Below are 26,882 nucleotides of genomic sequence, written 5' to 3'. Positions count from 1 at the left end.
TATTATTATTATTATTATTATTATTATTATTATTATTAATATTGTATATTATTATTATTATTATTATTATTATTATTATTATTATTATTATTATTATTATTATTATTATTATTATCTCATAATTATTATTATTATTATTATTATTATTATATTATATTATTATTATTTATTATTATTATTATTATTATTATATATTATATTATTATTTATTATTATATATATAATGTTATTATTATTATTATTATTATTATTATTATTATTATTATTATTATTATTATTATTATATATTATTATTATTATTTTTATTATTATATTTAAATTATTATATTATTTATTATATTAAGCATATAAAATTATTTCTTGATGGTTGAGATTATTATTATAGGCGATATAAAATTGTTTATGGACAAAGACAACCTTGTTAATGGCCAGATACTCATTTTAAACCTGACTATGGTGAGAGAATGTGAATGAAGAGTTTTCTCCAAGGACGCAGCTATGTGAAACACAGAGCGGGACTCAAACCCAGGACCTTCCAATCCGAAGACGAGTGTCATATCACTAGACCATATGTGACCCGCCGTGTCAAAGCGGTTTTATGTTGGGATGCACTCGGTTAGGGAAATTAAATTCATAGCCACAAATATCAAACTTGGGTTTAATTTCTCTCCGTCATGCTGGAGTATAAATCCTATTTCTTGCTTTACAAAAACTTCTAAGGTCCAATTTCTCATCATTCTATCTCTAAATTCACTTTCTGCGGTCTGAATCATCCCGACATAATAACATTTTGAGACGGAGGGTCACAGCCGCACAGTAAATGAGCCATCATTGAATTCACCTAGATATAGAGATAACAGTTCAATTCGGCTGAATAGAAAAAAATAAGATTTTGTATTTGAACAATAGGATAGAAAAGTGTGATGGTTCCTACCAGATTGGTATTGTAAAACCACTTTTTTGGGGGTCTGAATACATACAGTTTGTAAATGATTGTCTGGTATCATGGTGATGACATCATAATTTCCAGTCTGAATAGGCTGGTCGTAAATAAAGATCACCTATCCTCGCTCTTTTACGACCCGTAATAACTACTAATCTGCCTAAACATCCTACTATTAAAATAGTTATGCCACCGTATGATTTTATATGTAACCTACCCATTATAAGTCCTCCGAAGGATTGGTTACATACACACTTCCAAGGACTTTGGAACCTAAAACATAAAAGATATATGACGTCACGACTTTTCTTCCCGATTTAATTTTCATTTTTTGGCCAATTACGAACTGTAACCCATAAAACATAACGTGTCATAATATATGTTCTATTACTTCCCTTTAAATTGACCCCGTTGACCCTATTTTCATACTTGGGGGCCAAAAAGACCCCCGGGGTGTGTTTTTTATTCATAAAACAGTCAATTTTTGACGCAGAGACATGAAATTTGGTGACTTTTCCTAAAATCACAAGGTCCATGACCATGCCAAATTTCATGTTTGTCACGTGCATAGTTTACTCACACTGAGCATGCTCATTTGGAATTTGAGATTTTCCGAACTGGGGTCCAAATGGCCCCCCTGACTTTCAAAGAGAAAAATACAGAAAGTACTATTTCCTGATTTGGGGGTCACTTGGCCCCCATGACTTTATAGAGAAAACGGAGTGATATTGGTCGAGCGCTGGCATTTGTTGGTGGTTTTCCCATGCCAGGGACGAGTATGAGTCCTATGCACATTTGACCCGCGATTCCTCGAAGTCTTTGGCTAAGGGCTTGACGTTTATCTATGGTTGTCATTCGTATTATAGGGTGGGAGAGGAGGGGGGTCAATCTTGTTGTTTATTCTATCCCCTTTGTTGTCCTTTTTAATCTCTGCTCTCAACTTGTTAGTCCTCTCATGTTAAAATCCACTCAACATCTATCATCTTTTGTCAATTGTTTTTCTGGTGCGAAAGATTTAAAACTGGCCTATGGGAACACTTTCTGTCAAGATTTTAGGATGCATACAAACCATTTAGTTAGCAAATTCATGACACTATGGCTGAAACATAACGTAGTCATTCAAGCTATCAATTTAGTTCACCTAGATATTGAAAAACGGTACTAGAAAATAAGTCACTTTTCATATAAGAAGTTACAAACAAATATGTGGGAAGGATTTATATATGACGAATGATGCTTGTTTGCACTGCTGTTGACATGCCTTTCAATCTTGTATGCAAATATCATGCATTGTTACCTTATTATGGCCATCTTCTATATGTTTGGATGTATGAGTGTATGTGTGTGTGTGTGTGTGTGTGTGTGTGTGTGTGCTTTGCATGTCAAGGTTAAAGATATATGTTTGCACATCACACATACATGAGTACATTTAAGTTGGTATACTATCTTTACCACGTGTATCATTATTGTAATATTATTTCAATCAATTTAATATTAAGGGTATTCAAACGATTTTATCCTATGTCGCCCTTCACCATATGTTATATGTTATGTTAATAGTCATGAAATCTTTAGAAAAACTTGTTCTTGTTAAAATTAGGAATCAGTTTATGCCATTGAGTGATAGTCATCAATTTGCTTACAAACCAGGACGTGGCGTAGAGGATGCCATTTTGCTGTTTACAAACAACATCTACAGGCATCTAGATCACGCTAGGAGCTATTGCAGATTGCTTTTTGCAGATTTTTCTTCAGCGTTCAATACAATGCAACCTCAGTTGGTTGTTCAAAAATTGACTAGTCTGAATTTAAACAAGTATATAATTGCTTGGGTGCTCGAATTTCTTACGGAGAGAGCACAATATGTTCAATTAGGACAAAACAAATCTTCCTGTATAACTACAAATACTGGTGCTCCTCAAGGTTGTGTATTGTCCCCTGTATTATTCACAATATACACGAATGACTGTAGAAGTCAAAACCTGAGTGTACCTTTAATAAAGTTTGCAGATGACACCGCTCTTCAAGGCCTCATAACAAATGGCAACGAAGTGGCTTATAGGCAAGAAATTGATAGATTTGTGTCTTGGTGTGATGCCCACCACCTAGAGCTTAACATAAGCAAGACAAAGGAGCTAGTGATTGACTTTAGGAGAGTGAAGGAACCGATAGAACCGTTAAAATTAAAGGACCAATTCGTCCAGCGAGTTCCTCACTACAAATACCTTGGTGTAACGATTGATGACAGGCTCAAGTGGGATGAACACTTGAAAATAATTAGGCATAAGATGTGCAGACGTACATATTTTTTATCAAAACTCTCTCAGTTTAGAATAGATAAAACTCTCTGCACATTATTTTATAGAGCAGTAATCGAAAGTGTTTTGTCATTTTGTATAACAGCTTGGGAGGCAATTGCTTAGCAGTGGAAAGGAACAAAATAAATTCAAATATTAAAAAATCCATTAAACGCTATATAAATGATGTTGACGATGTAGATCTTTTATACGAGAAATTTTGTATAAATAAAATAACTAAAATATTAAATGACCAGTATCATCCACTAAGACCATCAATTATTATGTCAGAAAGAAGTGGTCGCCCTTTCTCTATTTCAACGAAAACAGAGAGACACCGAAAATCTTTTCTGCCGTCCAGTATTAGGCTTTATAACAACAAGCAATAACCATTTTATATAATTATTTCTCATTTTTACTTTTTAAAAATATAAATATTAATTTATTAATTTATTTGTTTTGCAATCTTTTCAATTTTTAATTTATAGTGACAGTTTTAACTATTTTACAGTGTTGAAATTATTCATATTATAAAGTGCAGCTCTGGTTATAGAGCTGCTCCTTTTATATATATATATATATATATATATATATATATATATATATATATATATATATATATATATATATATATAATACCTCCTATTTCCATTGTATTTTTATCTTATGTGTAAATTATAACACGTCTGTACAAAAAATTTCCTTTTTGGGATGCAATAAAGTATTATTATTATTATTATTATTATTATTATTATTATTATTATTATTATTATTATTATTATTGTTATTATTATTATTATTATTATTATTATTATTATTATTATTATTATTATTATTATTATTATTATTATTATTAAGGTAGGGTACACACAATAAGAAAAGATAAGCAAGACACGAAAGTAAGGCAAGTATTGGAAGAAACATTAAATTGAATATTAACACTGTCATTTATCCAGTATTGTTTCATCATTTCATATTTGGCGATTCATTACCACACTAAAATATTATTGTTAACGTAGTGATAACAGCTATCGTTGGGGCTGTCATCATCATCATCATCATCATCATCATCATCATCATCATCATCATCATCATCATCATCATCATCATCATAATATGTAACGTATAATGCTCTTTATATGCTCAATAATAATGATTATTTATTATTATATTATTATTATTATTATTATTATTATTATTATTATTATTATTATTATTATTATTATTATTATTATTATTATTATTATTATTATTATCATTATTACTAATATCATTATTATCATTATTATTACTTATATTATTATTATTATTATTATTATTATTATTATTATTATTATTATTATTATTATTATTATTATTATTATTATTATTATTATTATTATTATTATTACTATTACTATTATTATTATTATAATTATTATTATTATTATTATTATTATTATTATTCTATACATAATGTTGTTCGGCAAAATGATGTCTAAAACACAGTGTTTAGTATTTATAGCTGTAATCAAAGCATTTTTTGTGATATATAAGAGAAATCAGAATGAGAAAATGATCGGTTGCATCGTGTAACTAATGTGACGATTTTCCTATGGTTTGTGCGGCATGAGACACTTCACCTAAGGCGAGGACGAGAGAGACGCATGCGCAAAACCATTTTGACGTTCTCTCTGTAAGGTGACGTCCAATCAAGGGACGCTACTCTTCCGCTAATCTCATTCCCTATACAACTGCTGAACTGTGAAACAAGAGACCGACACGGTTTGAATTCACCCAGGGTGACAGGTTGGTTGGGTTTTTTTTTTGTTGGGGATTCCCCTCCCCCCCCCCCCCCCCCCCCCCCCCCCGCTGCTTTTGCTTCTTTTCCCCCTTTGGTTAACGTGTACGTATATGCAACATATCCCAATCATTTATGATCCGAATGGCGGCAAATCCATTCATTCTATTTTGGGAAATTAAAAAAAAGAAATAATAATAATAAATGGCATTTATATAGCGCTTTACCCCGTTGTCACAGGCTCTAAGCGCTTTACAGTGATATAAATATATAAATATATATATATATATATATATATATATATATATATATATATATATATATATATATATATATATATATATATAGAATATAAATGGGATCACTCACTTTTATGTGGCGAAAACATATGTTTCTCTGGCTTTCATCCACGTCGTCAGTTGGCATATTGTCCGCAGAATATATATTTATATATATATATATATATATATATATATATATATATATATATATATATATATATATATATATAGTTTGGAAATACTCTAAAACCAACTCAAAATCCTCTCCATTACAATGATCAGACCTGCACCTAGCACCTGGGTTAATTGATTGATAGTGACGAAGAAATTAGAAAACAAAAAAAAAACAGCCCTTATGTAGGGTAATATCCATTAAACGTGATCAAAGCACTTTACAAGGGGTCCCTAGCCAACTATATCTCTCACTTAAGATTAGTGGTGTGGCATGCTTTCAGTTTGTGGTGCCAGAACCAGAAGAAAATGACATATAACATACTGTATTTGTAAATACAAAAGAAAGGGGAAAAAATCTAAAGAAAAGACTTACTCAAATAAATAAGAGGCGGTATACACCATTTACAGGGTTTTTTAAAATGCTGTAATCCATTTTTGGATGCGGTGCCAGGCACCAAATCAACCCATGTAGCCACGACCCTGCTTAAGATGTAGGACGAAAAAAGAAAGCCAAAATTAGTGTGAAAAGTAAATAACGTGACCTTGAATGGCATTTATAGCTAGATACACACTTAGAAGGTGTGAAAGTTTAGAAGTCTGAGACGTGTCCAATCAAGAGAATTATAGATTCATGACATTCGAAAACCTCGTTGTGCAGTCTTGGGGATCTTTTGTGTATATGTTTGCTTGTAAAGGTTTCTTAGAAAATAGAATGAATGCAGTTGCCGTCACTCAGCTTTGTTATTGCTTTTTGATAGCCATTTCTAAATAACGTTATTTATAAACATTGTAAAAAAATTTAAGGTTACACATAGTTTTATGTGATGGCATGAGCGATATGTTGGGCAGAACGTGTGAGTATTTTACCTCAGTACATAATACCAGTGTGCTGTTATAAGCTGTTAAAATCAACCATCTTTGGATTTCCTAACAACGTGCGGCTATGTAGTCTAGTGGTATGACACTCGCTTTCGGATCGGAAGGTCCTGGGTTCGAGCCTCGAGCTCGGTGCATAGTTGAGTCCTCGGAAAAGGCTCTTTACTGACATTCTCTCACCTTACTCAGTTGTGAAATGAGTACCTGGCCGTTAACAGCCGACTTTGTCCAAAAAATTGTAATATCGCCTAACAGGCGTCATGTCCCGTCCTACATGTTAAATGTTGCTGTTGACCTGGGACTCCTTGTAAAGCGCTTTGAGCACATTTAGTGTATATTGCGCTATATAAAACTCAATTTTAAGATGTAGGACGAAAAAAACCCACCAAATTTGGTGTAAAGGTTTCTTAGAAAATAGAATGAATGCAGTTGCCGTCACTCAGCTCTTTATTATTGCTTTCTGACCGCCATTTGGCCGATGATAAGTTTGCTGAATAACGTTCTTATAAAAGATTGTAAAAAAATTTAAGGTTACACATAGTTTTATGTGATGGCATGAGCGATATGTCGGGCAGGACGTTTGAGTATTTTACCTAAGTGCATAACACCAAGGTGCTGTTATAAGCTGTTAAAATCAAGCTTCTTTGGATTTCCTAATAACAACGTGTGCCATCACAACTTAACCCGCACAACCATGATTTATCAACGTTTAGTTTGCCTTCAACGAATAATATACATTTTGATGTAACGTTAGGCCACAGATCGAAACCTCCAACCTTTATGAATAGAATGAATGAGGTGTCACAATAAGTAATAACTGAAAGTGGGGAGACGAGGGGTTGGTAAGCTTTAGCTTTGCTACGGCCTCGCCACGACACCACCGACTCGGAGTAGACTAAAAGGAGGGGCGGCGTGCTGGCTACGACCAACATGAACAATATCTAATCCTAAAAATATACAACAAAACAGGTCGCGGGATTACTTCTATTTGTAGCTCAAAACTCGACATACCCAGACCCTGAGCAGCTCTGGTTCGGTCAATAGTTGCATTGAACGTATATTCTTATCTGGAATATAGGCTAGATCTCGTCCATTAGGAATTTCTGCCCATTTTTAGATTTTTAGACAGACATTTTTGTTCGAAAGGTAAGTCTCAAAGCATTGAATTTAAGTAGAGCTGGTTACATAAGATATGAAATTGACGTGGATGGAACCATGTGACTAAAGACTACTAACTAGAATAATGAGAAGAACTAGACACTGTTGATGACTTTGAAAATAGTGGCATTTATTATAGGAAAAGGGATATTGCATAATAATGAAAATTTTGTTCTTTTTTAACCAGACTCTTCTTCTTCTTCTTCTTCTCCTGTTCTTCCTCTTCTTCCTCCTCTTCCTCCTCCTCCTTCTCCTCCTCCTCTTCTTCTTCTTCTTCTTCTTCTTCTTCTTCTTCTCCTTCTTCTTCTTCTTCTTCTTCTTCTTCTTCTTCTTCTTCTTCTTCTTCTTCTTCTTCTTCTTCTTCACCATCATTGCCTTCCTCTTCTATGGGCCTAAGGTAAAGTGGACTGTACATATTTTTTATTATTTTTTAAGACCAAAGTTCGTGCTACCATGATTCAACTTTTTTTGTTTCCATGTCGATATAAGTCGATGAATCAGCAGCGTTACGTTTACTTGTTTCGTATTCCAGACACTGCTGCTATTCTTCCTTTTATATCTCTTTGCCCCCCCCCCCCCCCCTCCCACTCCCCTCAATAGGACATCCTACATTTATTCTTTCTATATCTATCTCTCACACAATCCACAATATTACATAACCCACTGTCAAAGCAACAACCCCCCCCCCCCACACACACACACACACATACACATACACACACACAGACACAAACATACACGAGGTAAAGAAGGAAAAAGAAGCTGAGGTCACTCAACTCTTTGTTATTGTCTCTAGACAGCCATTTTAAAGATTAGTTCTCATTAAATTCTATCAATCAGACAATAAAGATTCAAGATTACTCTTAGTTTTGTGTTTGTACATTATATCTCACTTATCGTTATGGCAGCTGTCGATACTTCTTTTGCTTTTATTAGCCCAAATGTCATAATAAAAAAAAAAAAATAAGAAGAAGAAGAAGAAGAAGAAGAAGAAGAAGAAGAAGAAGAAGAAAAAGAAGAAGAAGAAGAAGAAGAAGAAGAAGAAGAAGAAGAAGAAGAAGAAGAAGAAGAAAAAAATATGAACAATAATAATAATAATAATAATTATTATTATTATTATTATTATTATTATTATTATTATTATTATTATTATTAATGTCATTTGTATTGGGCCTTACTCCGATTACATGAGGCTCAAGGCGGCTTTACACCCTTCAGATAAATCTAGAAATACAAAGAAAAATAAAGACATATCAATTTCAACTACTTACACAGCAATAGACATTACATAATTTTACACACATGGTAGGAAAAAAACTTCATTTTCAAAATTGTAATCCTGAGATAAAAAGCTCAGTTTTCAATTTAGATTTGAAAGCTGATAAAGAGTCAGTACTTCTAATATTCTGGGGGAAGAGCTGTTCCACGAATGGGGTGCCGAAAATTCAAAGGATTGTTCACCAATTTTGTGGGATAAGATTTGTTTACAAATGAGATATTAGTCAATTGTTTACAAATGCGTTATCAGTCAATTGTTTACAAATGAGTAATCAGTCAATTGTTTACAAATGAGATATTAGTCAATTGTTTACAAATGCGTTATCAGTCAATTGTTTACAAATGAGTAATCAGTCAATTGTTTACAAATGAGATATCAGTCAATTGTTTACAAATGAGTAATCAGTCAATTGTTTACAAATGAGATATTAGTCAATTGTTTACAAATGCGATATTAGTCAATTGTTTACAAATGAGATATTAGTCAAACACGACATTTAATTAAAATATGTACAACATTCTGATGATATGGACTTATAACATTAATATGCCGGTTAAACCATTGATTGCAAGTGCTGTTTCTCACATGAAAAATTGCAGTTAAGTTATCAAGCGTTGAATGGCTGTTGAGGAAATTAAAATATATTATATATATATTGTTTTAAAATCTGAACTCCTTTTTTATAATCCATCGAAGCTTACCACCTCTATTCAAAAGTATAATATTAAAAAACAACATTTTGATTGAAAACGAAATAATCTATGTTACCAAATTAAGCTGTCCCTTCGGCTTAGAAAAAAAACACTTGAGCTTTCATATAGAACAATACCTACTAAACGTGCTCAAAGCGCATTACTACCAGTCCCAAGCCAACAGCAAAATTTAGCATGTAGGAAAAGACGCCTGTTAGGCTATATTATAATTTCTTCCTCGACAGAGACATCGCTGTTAACGGCCAGGTACTCATTTTACACCTGAGCACGGTGAGAGAATGTGAGTAGAGAGCTTTCTCCAAGGACTCAACTATGCGCGGCTCAAAGCGTGACTCGAACCCAGGACCGTCCAATCCAAGGACGCATGTCATAACACAAGACCGAATAGCCGCCATACCCATCGCAATTCCTTTGTGCAATACTTCTTTTCTTTTATTAACTCACTCAATCCTAAAAATTTTTGTTACTTTTCAAAATTGAAAAAAATGTATTGAAATGAGCATGTGCATAGATAGTTTTATTCAACTATCATTAACATTTAAAAACTAAAAACATTAGCTCTGATACTACGTCTATAATTTGTCTCAGAACAATGTAATAAATAGGCATGGGGTAAAAGAAAACCACGGATATAGTCGGTGTTAGGGTTGAGTGAGTTAACCCTCTCCTAACCACCTGCATGAAAATCGTCACATTTGTTACGACACAAAATACATTTTTCTTTTTCAGATTTATTTTATACATCATAAACTTTGAAGAATTATCTTTGTTTAATTTATAAGAACATAAAGTTGTGTTTATAGAGAGATTGTTTGAGTTTTAAAAAATCAGTTTTTCTGCTGGGTAAGCCTGCCATTTTGGGAAAATACTGAAAATGATCGGTAAGAATAGAGTTAATTCAAATATCAATCACAATTATACTATAGATAGAATGCGCTTGGCCAAGGAGTTCACAACATTGCCATCCGGAAGTATAACGGACCAACACACAAACTCTGTGTAACCATGAACTTTTATAGTCTGGTTAATACAGTTTAGTGAGAACAACTCACAAACGCGGATGGCAAAAACAATAACAAAGGCCTGAGTGACGTCATCTGCATACTATCTATATAAGTATGATTATAACATACAATCGTAGCCATCATTATGTTATAGCCTTACACTTAAATCCAAAAGGAATGGCAGTTTGACGTCATTATTTAGTTTTTGCACCGCCTAGTGAGTTGTCGTTAGTAGAGCTCATGGAAACATGTTATTTCATTGGTTTAACTATTGAATACAACTCACGATTTGTTTTGTTTTGTCGCAAAAGACTGGCTTTTTGACGTCATTTTTTGGTCAGTGTCAGGCCATAACTTTACGAAGGCCACGATGCAATAGATAGTTCGAAGATGACGTCACTCAGGTCTTTGTTATTGTTTTTGCCATCCGCGTTTGTGAGTTGTTCTCACTAAACTGTATTAACCAGGCTATAAAAGTTCATGGTTACACAGAGTTTGTGTGTTGGTCCGTTATACTTCCGGATGGCAATGTTGTGAACTCATTGGCCAAGCGCATTCTATCTATACAGTTTAGTGAGAATTATTCATAGACGAGGATGGCAAAAAGCAAAAATAAAGACCTGAGTGACGTGAACTTCATACTATCTAAAAAGTATTGACACATCTGTGACAAGTACAAGCAACTCTGAGGAACGTTATCTATTATTAGTAACAATAACAACACCACGTGCTTCATTCGTACATTATTATTATGCTCACCCTCTGTGATTAGCAATAAAAAATTATAGTTGTAATCAAATCACAGACGGATGTTGTGTCTATGTGTGTGTATGTGTGTGTATGTGTGTGTGTGCGTGTGTGTTTGTTTACATGTTTCTGTGTGTTTGTGTGTGTGTTTATGTATGAGCGTTTGTGTGTGTCTGTGTGTCCATGTGTGTTTGTTTGTGTGTGTGTGTGTGTGTGTGGTTGTGTGGTTATGTGTGTGTATAGATAGTTCGAAGATGACGTCACTCAGGTCTTTGTTATTGTTTTTTTTTTTTTGCCATCCGCGCTTATGACTAATGCTCACTGAACCGTATTAACCTGACTATAAACGTTCATGGATACGCACAGTTTTGTGTGTTGGTCCGTTATACTTCCGGATGGCAATGTTGTGAGCTTCTAAGCCAAGCGCATTCTATCTGTATGTGGGTGTGTGTTCACGCTGCTTTCGTTTAATTAGTTAGTGTTAAGATATTGATCTTTTCGTGACATACACACGTTAGTCGTCCAGCCAATTAACACCATGACCTTCATCATGTTTCGCGGGCAGTGTTTACTACGTTTACGTAAACATAATAAATCCTTTGTAAAGATAGAACGAAGATGACGTTACTCAAGCCTTTGTTATTATATTTTGCCATCCGCGTTTATGAGTAATGCTCACTGAACTGTATTAACCTGACTATAAACGTTTATGGATACACACAGTTTTGTGTGTTGGTCCGTTCTACTTCCGGATGGCAATGTTATGAGCTTCTGAGTCAAGCGCATACTATCTATAGATATTACGCGCTTGGCTAAGACGCTCACAACATTGCCATCCGGAAGTATAACGGACCAACACACATAACTCGGTATAATCTTTAACGTTTATAGTGAGAGGTTAAAACAGTTTAGTGAGAATTACTCATAAAGTTGGATGGCAAAAAAAAACAATAACAAAGACCTGAGTGATGTCAACTTCGTTCTATCTATACAATAACAAAACAAAAAAACGAAAAGTTACAGAAACCGTAAGCGGCCTTATGTTCCACAAGGAATCAAGAGGCTTACGTGAAGTCCGTGAATGAACAAATTTCACAGGTTTCATTTGAAAAAAAAAAAAAGAATAAAAAGTACCAAATACGGAACGTCTCGGGCTCTAAACCCTTCTTCAATCAACAAAACAAAAACACAATTAAATTATTGTTTTAATTATTAGCTGAAGAAGGGGTTTTGGTTCCGAAACGTTCCATGTTTGGTATTTATTTTGTTCTTTTTCGGAGCTGTTATAATATTATTCAGTTTTGTTCATGACTTCTTTTCCAGCCCACAACTTCTAACAAACGGCTTAGCAACATCAATCATACCTACAATTAACACGTCATCATTAACATAACACCAGATAGATATGTGGGCAATTGTCTCAAAAACGGTCATATGATGGGATGAACCAATTCCGTATTACGTATTGCTATTGGCCAGGGATCTCTTGTAAAGCACTTTGAGTACGTTCAGTGGATAATACGCTTTATAAATACTCTAATTTTGTTTTGTCTCGGTTCTGTCGTGTTTTGTTTTGTTTTTTGTGGGTTTTTTTGTTTGTTTGTTTTTTGTTATTTTTGTTGTTTGTTTTTTTGTTTTTTTTTGTTTGTTTTTTTGTTTTTTGGGGTTTTGTTGTTTTGTTTTTTTTTTTTGGGGGGGGGGGGGTTTTGTTTGTTTGTTTTGTTGGAGGGTTTGTTTTTTTTTTTTTTGTTTCTTTTTGGGTTTTTTTTTTTTTTTGCGTTTTTTAAATATAGATCTAAAGTTCAATGCGATTAATTATCGAACCACCAAGAATAAGATTTGATTCCAATAACGTTATAAAACATTATAGGCCACCTATGTCATTTTTGAAAATTACCCTTATCAATGAGGTAAATATTTATATCATTGAAACTCTTATGATTGCAAAAACCCCAAAGACACCCGGGAGTATTTTATAGAGAATTAAGAGATATCTAAGGTCGACACTTGAGATTCAGACACAGTAATCCATAAACATGGAAATGGCTCTGCGCATGGCGGAAGTATTTTAACAAACGAGAAGAAGACCACGCTCACTTCGTTTCCTTTATGTCAAGGGTTTTAAAGAATAATGGATTAAGTAGGCTATTTGTGGATTTTCTGAACCTTTGTACTTGTATTATCATCAGTCGACCCTTCAAAAAAATGTTATCTATTTGAAGATGTTTTACACACGTCATAATGATATGTATTTTCCAGTTTTGAATGAAAAGCGGTCATGTGATAGACAGGTTATAATTGATAATGGATAAGTAGGTACTTGGATTTAATGAACATATTATGTATTCTTGGAAACATTTTGAATAGTACGCATAGTCGATGTGTACATATATGCAGGTCTGACATCCGAACGTAATTAATTATGGGCCTAGTTTAACATTGTTGTAATGGACAATACTTGGGTGGGGTGTTCCAATACGGACCACCAAATTGGCTCTCTCAGCTCAATGACTTCTAGGGCTATTGGCCGCAAACCCAGAGTAAATGTGAAAATAGATAGAACGAAGTTGACGTCACTCAGGTCTTTGTTATTACTTTTTGCAATCCGAGTTTATGAGTAATTCTCGCTAAATTGTATTAACCAGATTATAAAAGTTTATGGTTTACATATAATTTTGTGCGTCGGTCCGTTATAATTCCGGATGGCAATGTTGTGAGCTTATTAGCCAAGTGCATGCTATCCATAGGCTAACTTGCATAGTATGTAACAAACACCAGTCATCTAAAGTTTTAGTTAAAATAGCTACTTGGCCATTATCACATTTCATTTGTGTGTTTGGCCTTGACGTATGGGAACCAGTTAGGCAATTTCCTAATCCGGACTCCCTGTACATACATACAATGGAAGGCGAGGTATAGGCAATTTCCCAATCCGGACTCCCTGTACATACATACAATGGAAGGCGAGGTATAGGCAATTTCCCAATCCGGACTCCCTGTACATACATACAATGGAAGGCGAGGTACGTCTATAAATTTTAATTTTTTTTTTAATTTTTATCGCCAGACGTCGAAAGGTGAAAAGAAATAAAACTGTTGAAAATAATCGGGCGGTATAAAAATAGATTCAGAACATCTTAATGTTGGAAATACGAGGTGGTTTTCCATGCATAGAATGTCGTGAATCCAGTTCCAGCTGAATGGAACTACCGTCACACATGGCTGATCACAAAGTGTTTTTATCGAATAGTGACTACGATTTTGAATATTATGTTTGTTGTGGTATAAAAATGTTCTAAAGAGAGAGAGAAAGAAAGGAAGACGGAATTTGTGTTTGTGTGTGTGTGTGTGTTTGTTTGTTTGTGTTTGTGTGTGTATGTTTGAGAGAGAGAGAGAGAGAGTGCTTAGGAGGGTTTATGTTTGAGAGAGAGAGAGAGAGATAAGAGAGGGGGGGGGGGGGGGGTTGAGAGTGATATATAGACAGATAGATGGAGAGGAGGAAGAGGAGGAGAGAGAAAGAGAGAGAGAGAGAGAGAGAGAGAGAGAGAGAGAAAGAGAGAGAGAATGTGTTTGTGAGATACACGAAATGATCTGATCGAAAATACTTGAGCCCCTGCATAATTCCTACAAGAATATCTCTCTCTCTCTCTCGCTCTCTCTCTCTCTCTCTCTCTCTCTCTATCTATCTATCTATCTATCTCTCTCTCTCACACACACACACACACTCTCTCTCTCTCTCTCTCTCTCTCTCTCTCTCTCTCTCTCTCTCTCTCTCTCTCTTGTTTTAGTTTATTTTCCGAGCTATTTTTAAAGAATATTAGTTAACTTTATGATCAGTGACCCCGTGCCGATTAACCATTACTAATCTATATAGGTCGTCAACCCGTTTAAAGGCAGGCCACGAAGTGTTGACTTCACTTGTACCATACAACTATGTGATCTAGTGGTATGACACTCGCTTTCGAGATCGGTAGGTCCTGGGTTCGAGCCTCGCTCGGCGCATAGTTGAGTCCTTGGAAAAGGCTCTTTACTAGCATTCTCTCATCGTATTCAGATGTAAAATGAGTACGGCGTTATCTCTGTTGAAAAAAAAAATTGTAATCTCGCTTAACAGTCATCATCTCTCGTTCTACATGTTACGTGTTGATGTTGGTCAAGGACCCTTTGTAAAGCGCTTTGAGCACGTTTGGTGGATATTTCGCTGTATAAAAAACTCACGTAAAGAATATGAGTTTAATTTATGATCAGGGATCACGTGTCCATTCCTAATCTATAGGGAATGAGATTAGCGGAAGAGTGGCGGCCCTTGATTGGACGTCACCCATAGTCTGTGACGTCACCGGCGGAAAAGTTATTAGAGAGAGAAAGTCATGTTGGTTGTGCGGACCTGAGACGCATACGCACAACCAACATGACGTTCTCTCTCTAATAACTTTTCCGCCGGTGACGTCACAGACTATGGGTTACGTCCAATCAAGGGACGCTACTCTTCCGCTAATCTCATTCTCTAAAGGTCGTAAACCCGTTCAGGCAGTCCACAATGTGTTGACTTTACTTGTACCTTACAACTAACTATACAATGAACGCTGGTCGAGACTCGAAATCTCGAATGTGATGTGAGTTGAGTATTCAAATTCAATTATCAGACAGTTTAAAACATTTGTATAGCAATATTCTGTGTAAAATAAACAAATCACATATTATAATTATCAAAAACAAATCACATATTTTAGTTATCAAAAACAAATCACATATTTATAGTTATCAAAAACAAATTGTTCCGGGTTAGGGTAACCATTTTGTCCAGATCTATTACAATGAAGGCGTACATTCACAAAACACACATTTTAAAAAAAATATTTTGATCAGATAAAAATCACACATATAGTTATCAAAAACAAATTGTTCCTGGTTAGGATAGCCTCTGTAAGCTCTTTGTCCAGGGATCTTCTTCAGATCTTATACAATATGACGGCGTACATTCACAAACACACATTAAAAAAAAATTGATGAAATAAGAAACACATACAGTTATCAAAAACAAATTTTTCCTGGTTAGGATAGCCTCTTTAAGCTCTTTATCCATGGATCCTATCCAATTCTTATACAACGATGGCGTACATTTACAAAACACACTTTTAAAAAAGATTTGATCAAATAAAAACACATACAGTTATCAAAAACAAATTATTCCAGGTTAGGATAACCTCTTTAAGCTCCTTATCCATGGATCTTCTCCAGTTCTTATACAACGATGGCGTACATTCACAAAACACATTTTTTTATATTTTGATCAAATAAAGATCAAAACGTCTACGTCTATAATTTTAAAACTCGATCCATTAACTCACTCAACCCTAACACCGACTATATCCGTTGTATACCCGAGGATACTTTTACCCCATGCCTATTTATTACATTTTTCTGAGTCAAATTATAGCCGTAGTATCAAAGTTAATGTTTTTTTCATTTTTACATGTTAATGGTAGTTGGATAAAACTAGATATATCTATGTATGTGCATGCTCATTTTAATACATTTTTTTTTCCAATTATCAAAAGTCGCAAAAATCTCTAGGATTGAGTGAGTTAATACAAAATCCAACTATCTAGATGTCTATCTAGTCAAAACGTCTCAAAATTGATGCTTCTTTTAAAGCCAATGTTTTAGACTAATTTGACGAGTTAACCCTCTCCTTCCATGTAATCGACAATATTCTCATTCTGATTTTTCTTGTGCATCACGAAATTTAAAGAAATGCTTTGGTGACAGATAAATACTAAACACTGTGTTGTAGAGCTCACTTGTTACTTTTTTGTTTGAGTAAGAAAATTCTATTTTTGTGCTGGGTGGGTGTGAATGTTTGGGGAAAATTCTAAAACTAACCGGTAAGGAGAGAGTTAAGAACTTCTTAATCCATCGACGATACTTGAAATCAAAGTTAAAAGGACCCGAATAATAAATAATACATGCTTTGTCTGTGTGTGTGTGGGGGGGGGGGAGGTCCCGATAGCTCAGTTGGTAGAGCACTCGCTTCACGCGCAAAGGAATCGAGATCGATCCAGGGTGCAGTCGAGTTTTATTTTTTTATGACCTCCTGTCCACTCGATTTGGCGGAATGTACTTTACGCTAGACTAACGTCCTATCCAAATGATAGCAAGCAATTGCTATTGTCCGTTTCACGCTATAGAAACCGGGGATAAACTCCGGCTCCACGGGCCGAATGGCTCTGACGGATTACTTTTGTTTGTTTGTTTTTGTCTGTGTACGGTTATAAAATGGTGAAAACCTTTCATTTTCTGTTGTGAGTTTCTGGTTATCATAATTTTTTTTTTCACACCGTTTGAATCCTATGCTCGGCGTGTGAAGGAGATTAGACCGATCGATATTGAAACAGATGTATCTACTCTAAAAGTTAAAGCTTTACAACGGTATTCGAAACAAACTTGCCAATTGATATGAACAAATCGTATCACTGTAACACGAACTGCTGGATCAAACCATAGAACCAAATTCTTTTTTTTTTTAAATCCAAAATAAACCCCGTTTAAAACCTGAAAATTTGATAAGAGAGCATATTATGATTTAAATGCGTTATACGATCATTAAATTCTGCTTCAACGATATGTGGGGGAGTTGGAAGAGTACTCACTTCACAAGCAAAGGGACTGAGATCGGTTCCGGGTGCAGTCAAGATTTTTTTTCTGACCCCCCCCCTTCCCTCCCACAAACGCACACACACACACACACACACACACACACACACACACACACCTTCTGTCCACCCAGCAGTGATTGGGTTGCTGGGTCTGATAGATCTGGATGAAAGTATTTTGCGATAGACTAGCGTCGATCCTATCCAAAGGATAGCAACCAATTGCTATTGTCCGTATCACGCTTTAGAAGCCGGAATAAACTCCGGCTCCATGGGCCTATGGCTCTGAAGGACTACAGAGCGATAAGTTGTATCTAATATTGTCAGATATTAGTAACACCATTTTCCCAACAGGTAAACAATGATATAAAATGTGCGGTTGGCAGGTCGGCTTAGGTTGTTTACAAAATATAAGAATGTTGATATATTCTTATGGGCCCAATTTTGCGAATGGAGTTAGTCGTTTACATTCTTGCTTTTTCATTACATTGTCTCGAGATCATCTTGGGCAGTCAAATTAAGCTTTGATATTTCCCGAAGTTGTACAAAAAGGATTGATTTAATCATTTTTGACAAGAACTCATTTTTGACAATATCTCAATTCAAAACTTTTCACCATCCGACTGATTATGTCATTCACTGTAACATTTGATATTGTCTATATTTAATTTAATCCTATCCATTTCAATTTGATGACAACTGACTCCTTTCTCTCATCAGGACTCTAGGGCATTTTGAATGTATGCGATGACAGCTTGTACGAGTATAATATGTTTACGTTTTACCTTCCATGCCTTTATTATCGATTTTTGTTTTCGCCCCTCTTCATATTGAAATGATAACTCATGCACAATGCGTGTATTATTTACATCCATCTTCCTTGTTATGACGTCAATGTGCAAGCTGGAATGAAAACCATTTTTTGTTTTTCCTGGAAAGATGTTGGATAGATAGTATGCGCTTGGCTAAGGAGCTCACAACTTTACCAACACACAAAACTTTGTGTAACCATGATCGTTTATAGTCAGGTTAATACAGATTAGTGAGAATTACTCATAAACCCGGATGGCAAAAATAAAATAACAAAGACCTGAGTGACGTCAACTTCGAACTATCTATAAATTGTCGCATTGCAAAGAAATATCATACGTTTGTAAAACATAATATTATTATGTAATGAAATGGAGGAGATTATGATGCAAGACTAAGTCTGTTAAGTTTGTATGCGTCTAAGTCGACGTAATTACTTAACTGTGCGGCTATGTGGTCTAGTGATATGACACTCGCTTTCGGATCGGAAGGTCCTGGTTTCGAGACTCGCTCGGCGCATAGTTGAGACCTAGGAGAACTCACATTCTCTCACCGTACTCAGTTGTGAAATGGGTACCTGGTCGTTAACAGCGTTGTCTCTGTCCGCAAAAAAAAAGAAATATCGCCTAACTGGCGTCATGTCCCGTCGTAAATGTTAAATGTTGTTGTTGGCCAGGGACCTCTTGTAAAGCGCTTTGAGCAAGTTTAGTGGATTTTGCACGATATCACTCACTCACTCACTCAAGCCCATGACCGGATGGTCGTCGGGGGGAGTTTCGTGAAGCAGAAGTTACAGTCTTCCTCCATGCCTGCCTGTTGCTAGCCCTATGTAGCAGCTCCGGAACCGACATCTCTGTCCATTCTTTTATATTGTCCAGCCACATCTTCCTTTGGCGCCCTCTTCTGCGCTGGCCTTCGACTGTGTCCTGTAGGACTGTCCTATAGATAGTATGCGTTTGGCTTAGAAGCTCATAATATTGCCATCCGGAAGTATAACGGACCAACACACAAAACTGTGTGTATCCATGAACGTTTATTGTCGGGTTAATTCAGTTCAGTGAGCATTACTCATAAACGCGGATGGCAAAAAACAATAACAAAGACCTGAGTGGCGTCATCTTCGAACTACCTATATAGAAGCTGATTTTAAATTTACTTTTATGCAGGTCTGATAACCCAATTTTAATGGACTCTATTGAATTCAGTAGTCTGATGTCACGCCACCCGGCGACGGCGGCCATCTTGGTTCTAAACAAAGAAAATCATTACTTTTTATTCTTCATTCTGGCAAGAACTTTTCACATGCCTTGTGATCAGAAAGTGTAAAAGTCAAACATGATCAAATTTATGGGGGTTTTTTCCCTCTGGATACGCTTTTATGCTCGCCGGAGAAATATTTCATGCGGCGTCCGCCATTGTTCCGATAGTTTAGAGCTAGTGTTACTAAGTTACCATGCGTCATTAGGAAGGAAGTGACGTTACGACTGTCGAAGAGTATTACCATTATGGTAATAGAAATATTTCACACCGACGCAAAATGTAATTCATTTCAACAATGTTAAAGAATCAAATCGTCGCCTTTGTAAAGATATGGCCTGACACTGACCAAAAAATGACGTCAAAATGCCAGTCTTTTGCCACAAAAGAAAACAAATTGTGAGTTGTATTCAATAGTTCAACCAATGAAATAACTTGTTTCCATGAGCTCTACTAATGACAACTCACTAGACGGTGCAAAACCAAATAATGACGTCAAACTGCCAGTCCTTTTGGATTTCAGTATCAGGCTATAGATAGTATGCAGATGACGTCACTCAGGCCTTTGTTATTGTTTTTGCCATCCGCGTTTGTGAGTTGTTCTCACTACACTGTATTAAGCAGACTATAAAAGTTTATGGTTACACAGAGTTTGTGTGTTGGTCCGTTATACTTCCGGATGGCAATAGGCTTTTAACGAAATCGGGTCGAACGCCGAACCCGAACGGATATAGCCTTCTCACGTGACCATGAACGAGATCTGGATAGTGAAGACTCTCAAGCGGTATGCAGCATCGGATCTAAGGTCACGTGATAGAGGATAGCTTGGGTTGCTGTTGGCTTGTGTTAGGGGAGGGGCAAGGTCAGTGTCATTCAATAGTATATAATTGTGCATGTGGCGCTCTATACAGAGAGAAAATTATAAATTGATTACGGGGGAAGGTGGGGGAGGGGGGGGGGGGGGTTGACCCACAAACGATCGAGGTGTTGGGCTTCGGGTAGACCATGATACGAAATCAAAGAGAAAAGGCCGCTGGTACTTGGATGGTGGAAATGGTTGGGGGGGGGGGGGGGGGGTAGTGACAATCAGCATGGGATGTATATATTAACATTAATAATATAGGCAATAGATGACCAGGGATGTGTATTGTTTGTATATGTTTGTGTGTGTGTGTGTGTGTGTGGCGCGCGCGTGTGTGTGTGTGTGAAAGGGATTACACAAAAACACCTTTCTCTGTAGCTTCCAAATGATTACGTATACGATAAATTTGAAACCCACATTGTTTGAATCAGCTCACTAATTAATTCCTGAGCCTTGAGATGGTGACGCAACTATTACATACAAGACCTTGCAGTCGAGACGGCAGGGCTTTTGGGTTACACAACCACTATTTACCCATCGGTCAGCGGTACTCTTTGATGTATACAACACTCACCGCCTTTACGCAAAGCCGCCTGCCCATAAATCAAAGATGGTCTCCTAACTGTTCACAAGCGAACTGTCAAACGAGCAATCGATGATTGGATAAGAATCTCAAGATCTCATATAATAAGGTAAGTTTTGGAGAGGTGATATCCCCCCACCCGTCATCGGACAGAACTTTCATTGCGTTATATCATATGAGCTCCGCCTCCTCTTTCTATTCCGGAGTGACGAGATTAGACGAGAGGACGCGAGAAAAAAAATGGTCACGTGTTGGGCAAGTCGTTCGTTAGGCGAGCTTCGGTGTCTAACTATAACTCCGTAATGTTATGAACTCTTCGGCCAAGCGCATTCTATCTATAACGATGGCTACGAAAAGATATTTGTTCTTTAGATAGAACGAAGATGACGTCACTCAGGTCTTTGTTATCGTTTTTTTGTTGTTGTTGTTGTTGTTTGTTTGTTTATTTTTGTTTTGTTTTTGTTTTTGTTTGTTTTTTGTTTTTTTTGCGTTTATGAGTAATATTCTCACTTAACTGTATTAAACAGACTATAAATGTTCATGGTTACACATAGTTTTGTGTTTTGGTCCGTTGTATTTCCGGATGGCAATGTTGTGAGCTTCTTATCCAAGCGCATACTATCTATTTCTCCGTACTACTGATATTTATTGATAATGTGACAGTCATTCACGGCAATGGACAGTCAAGTCAATCCTCGGATGCTTCTCTCGCTGTTTTTTTTTAAACAATCACACACAATAGCTGTCACGGATGGGTGATGATCATCATCGCATCACATCACACACAATAATATAGATAGTGTGTGCTTGGTTAATAAAATCACAGCATTGCCATTCGGAAATAAAACGATCCAACACATAAAACTGTGTGTAATCTTGAACGTTTATAGTCTGGTTAATACAGTTTAGTGAGAATTACTCATAAACATGGATGGCAAAACAAAACCAAAAAAAAACAATAACAAAGACCAGAGTGACGTTATCTTCGTTCTATCTATATATTTTCAGCGACAAACGTTTATGAACTTATAATAGAGTTCTACCATTTTAAAGGCCCTCTGAAAGATAGAATCACACGCGTACTGCAAACTCGGACAATGGTGATAATCTATAGATAGTATAGATAGTATGCAGATGACGTCACTCAGGCCTTTGTTATTGTTTTTGCCATCCGCGTTTGTGAGTTGTTCTCACTAAACTGTATTAACCAGACTATAAAAGTTCATGGTTACACAGAGTTTGTGTGTTGGTCCGTTATACTTCCGGATGGCAATGTTGTGAACTCCTTGGCCAAGCGCATTCTATCTATACAACATTGTCATCCTGAAGTATAACGGACCAACACACAAAACTCTGTGTAACCATGAACTTTTATAGTCCGGATAATGCAGTTTTAGTGAGAATCACTCATAAACGCGGATGGCAAAAAAAAACAATAACAAAGACCTGAGTGATGTTAACTTTGAACTATCTATATTAAATTTCCATGTGCTCGAGGTCATTGGCCACAATGCAAAATATGCTCAAAATGACCAACATAGTAAAGAGAGTTCTCAGTTTGAGAAATACCCAACGTCACAATTTGTCATTTTGTTATTCAGCGTGTGTTTGTAACTTTCATAAAAACAAAGCAGCGTGTTTACATTTTTTTTTTTTTGGAGAAATGTCCAATCGTTGTACAGCAACAAATCATGTGATAGATGACTAGGTTGGACGAAAACATGAATAAAGATCGCTCCCATTAAAATAATGTCAACTGTCATCATCAGTACAATAAGTCTATCATGCAACGGCAATTAAGTCTCTGTTCATTATAGATAGAACGAATTTGACGTCACTCAGTCTTTGTTATTGTTTATTGTTTTTTGTTGTTGTTATTTGTTTTGTTTTGTTTTGTTTTGTTTTGTTTTGTTTTTTTTTGTTCTTTTTTTTTTTTGTTTTTTTTTGTTTTTGTTTTTTTTGCCATCCATGTTATGATAAATTTTCACTAAACTATATTAACCAGACTGTAAACTTTCAATGTGACACATAGTTTTGTGTGTTGTACGTTTTATTTCCGGAAGTCAGTGTTGTGAGTTTCTTAGCCAAGGGCACAGCATCTATAGATAGAATGAAGATGACGTCACTTAAGTCTTTTTTTTTTTTTTTTTTTTTTTTTTTTTATTTTTTGCCATCCGTGTTATTGAGTATCTGAGTCTATTAGATCTGACGGAAAGTACTTTGCGATAGACTTCAAAAGTTGGCAAGCGATAGCTATTGTCTGTTTCACGCTTTAGAAACCGGGATAAACGCCGGCCTCGTGGATCTAATGGCCCTGAAGGACGTGTATGTAAAGTGTTGTTGTTGGCTTAGGACCACTTCAAAAGTGAATTAAACTCTTCAGTTGATATAGCTCTAAAGATAGAATGAAGATGAAGACTCAAGCCTTTGTTATTGTATTTTGCCATCCGCGTTTGCGAGTGATTCTCACTTAACTGTATTAACCAGACTATAAATGTTCATGGTTACACAGAGTTTGTGTGTTGGTCGTTATACTTCCGGATGGCAATGTTTTGAGCTTCTTAGCCAAGCGCATACTATCTATATAAAAAGTTTATAAAAGTATTTTATGGGGTATAGATAGTTCGAAGATGACGTCACTCAGGTCTTTGTTATTGTTTTTTGCCATCCGCGTTTGTGAGTAATGCTCACTGAACTGTATTAACCTGACTATAAATAGTTCGAAGATGACGTCACTCAGGCCTTTGTTATTGTTTTTGCCATCCGCGTTTGTGAGTTGTTCTCACTAAACTGTATTAACCAGACTATAAAAGTTCATGGTTACACAGTTTGTGTGTTGGTCCGTTATACTTCCGGATGGCAATGTTGTGAATTCCTTGGCCAAGCGCATTCTACCTATAAACGTTAATGGATACAAACAGTTTTGTGTTTTCCGAGAGCTTATTAACTGAGTAACGACAAGACCATTTGTCTGTCTTATCTTAAACTCTCCATTTCATTATTTACCTGATAATCACTGCGAACTCGTTGTCTTCTTCTCACCAAGGACCAGAATCGATAGAGGAGGAGAAAAGAAAAAAAAACGATTTCTAACACACTGTCTTGCGTTTTGGAATTCGAACTTTGTTCCCAGCATTCATCCCAGGCTTGTCCAGCTATGGGAGCGATCTATATTCATGTTTTCGTCCAACCCAGTCATCAATCACATGATTTGTCGCTGTCCAACGATTGGATGCTTCATTACAAATGTAAACACGCTGTTTTGTTTGTTTGTTGCTTTAGGTCTCTTCCAACACAATTGAGGTTATATGAGAGACCCCTGAAACAAAAAAAAAAACAAGCAATCTAACAAAAATAGTACAAATGTAAATCAAAATCATAACCTAAAGATATCATAAGCTAAATTATAAATAACCAAGAACAAACAGGCAGAAGATTTACAGGAAAAAAAAATATCCCCTGTCAAAAATACAATCACAAACCAAAGAAGCAGGATAGGCTAGTAAAGAGAAGAAGAAACGACATCACTATCGGATCGTACACCCATGCGAACATCATAGGTATATGATTCAAGGGTGATGCTCCCATCCAACCACCCGCACGCTGTTTTGTTTATGAAAATTGTACACATATTCATGTGTCAATCTGAACAAAATGACCAATCGTGATTCTAGATATTTTAAAAGCTTTGAATACTTTTCACTATGTAGGTCATTTTGAGCACACTTTGCAATGTGACCAATGACCTCGAGCACATGGAAATGTAATATAGATCATGCCCATTGGGAACAGGCCCGGAATTCCGAAAAACAGATAGAATGCGCTTGGCCAAGTAGTTCACAACATTGCCATCGGGAAGTATAAAGGACCAACACACAAACTCTGTGTAACCATGAACTTTTATAGTCTCGTTAATACAGTTTAGTGAGGACAACTCACAAACGCGGATGGCAAAAACAATAACAAAGGCCTGAGTGACGTCATCTGCATACTATCTATAGATAGTTCGAAGATGTCAGGTCTTTGTTATTGTTTTTTTTTTTACCATCCTCGTTTATGATTAAAGCTCACTGAAATATATTAACCCGACTATAAACGTTTATGGATACACACAGTTTTGTGTGTTGGTCCGTTATACTTCCGGATGGCAAGGTTATGAGCTTCTTAGCCAAGCGCATACTATCTATAGATGCTGTGCTCATAAACTCCCAACACTGCAATCCGGAAATATAAAAGACCAACACACAAAAATATGCGCACCCTTGAACGTTTCGAGTCTGGTTAATAGATAGTATGCGCTTGGCTTAGAAGCTCATAACATTGCCATCCGGAAGTATAACGGACCAACACACAAAACTGTGTGTATCCATGAACGTTTATAGTCATGTTAATACAGTTCAGTGACCATTACTCATAAACGCAGATGGCAAAAAACAATAACAAAGACCTGAGTGACGTCATCTTCGAACTATCTATACCTTTTGGTGAGAATTACTCATAAACTTGGATGGCAAAAACACAATATCAAAGACCTAAGTGATGTCAACTTCGCTCTATCTATATTACTGATAGCGGGTCGTTGTCCTAGATATATGCAAACTGTGTTCACCGATACTGAACTTACTTTATTTGCCCACGCATTCCTTCCCTGTTCCTGTTCTAATATTATGGGTTGTTTGTACACCATAAACAGGGTGTGTGTGGAGAAGAGAGACCTCTTGGGTTGGTCACACAGGTTTTATTAACACAATGACTACCCAGGCATGACTAATCAATATGAAGGTGGTCGTAGCGAGCGACACGTTTATAGAGTTGTACGTGGAATGCTGAAATATGACATAGTTACTCACCCTTTCACAGTAAACTTAAATTTATAGATAGAATGGAGATGACGTCACTCAAGCCTTTGTTATTATATTTTGCCATCCGCGTTTGTGAGTGATTCTCACTAAACTGTATTAATGTATAAACATTCAAGGTTAAGATAGTATGCACTTGGCTAAGAAGTTCACAACATTGCCATCCGGAAGTATAACGGACCAACACACAAAACTATGTGTAACCTTGAACTTTTATAGTCTTGTTTATACAGTTTAGTTAGAATTGAACTACTCCTAAACGTGGCTGGCAAAAAAAAAAAACAATAACAAAGACCCGAGTGACGTCACCTTCATTCTATATATTCTTTCTATTAAAAAAAAATAGGATTGAGGAATAAAACCAATGTTTTAAAGTGTGATATGTGGTCTAGTGGTATAACACTCGCTTTCGGATTGGAAGGACCAGGTTTCGAGCCTCGCTCGGCGCATAGTTGAGTCCTTGGAAAAGGCTCTCTACTCACATTCTCTCACCGAACTCAGGTGTAAAATGAGAACCCGGCTGTTAACAAAATTGTAATATCGCCTTATAGGCGTCATGTCTCGTTCTACATGTTACATGTTGCTGTTGGTCATGGACCCCTT

General features: G+C 36.0%; 1 protein-coding gene across 2 annotated transcripts in view; it reads left to right on the top strand.

Moving 5' to 3' along the window:
- Positions 1 to 7,233: 7,233 nt before the first annotated feature.
- Positions 7,234 to 26,882, top strand: part of LOC144957007 (placenta-specific gene 8 protein-like) — a 53,643-nt gene continuing 33,994 nt past the window's right edge. Inside the window, exon 1 of one of the 2 annotated variants that reach the window (XM_078887917.1) lies at positions 7,234 to 7,497. The gene's annotated coding sequence lies outside the window, so the exon portion shown is untranslated. The remainder of the gene's footprint in view (positions 7,498 to 26,882) is intronic. The other variant, XM_078887918.1, reaches the window with a different exon arrangement.

This window comes from Berghia stephanieae, chromosome 11 (genome assembly GCF_034508935.2).
Source record: "Berghia stephanieae isolate SIO BIC M18660-M18661 chromosome 11, UCSD_Bste_1.3, whole genome shotgun sequence".
Taxonomy (NCBI): Eukaryota; Metazoa; Mollusca; class Gastropoda; order Nudibranchia; family Aeolidiidae; genus Berghia; species Berghia stephanieae.
This window is presented reverse-complemented; position numbering and strand designations above follow the sequence as displayed.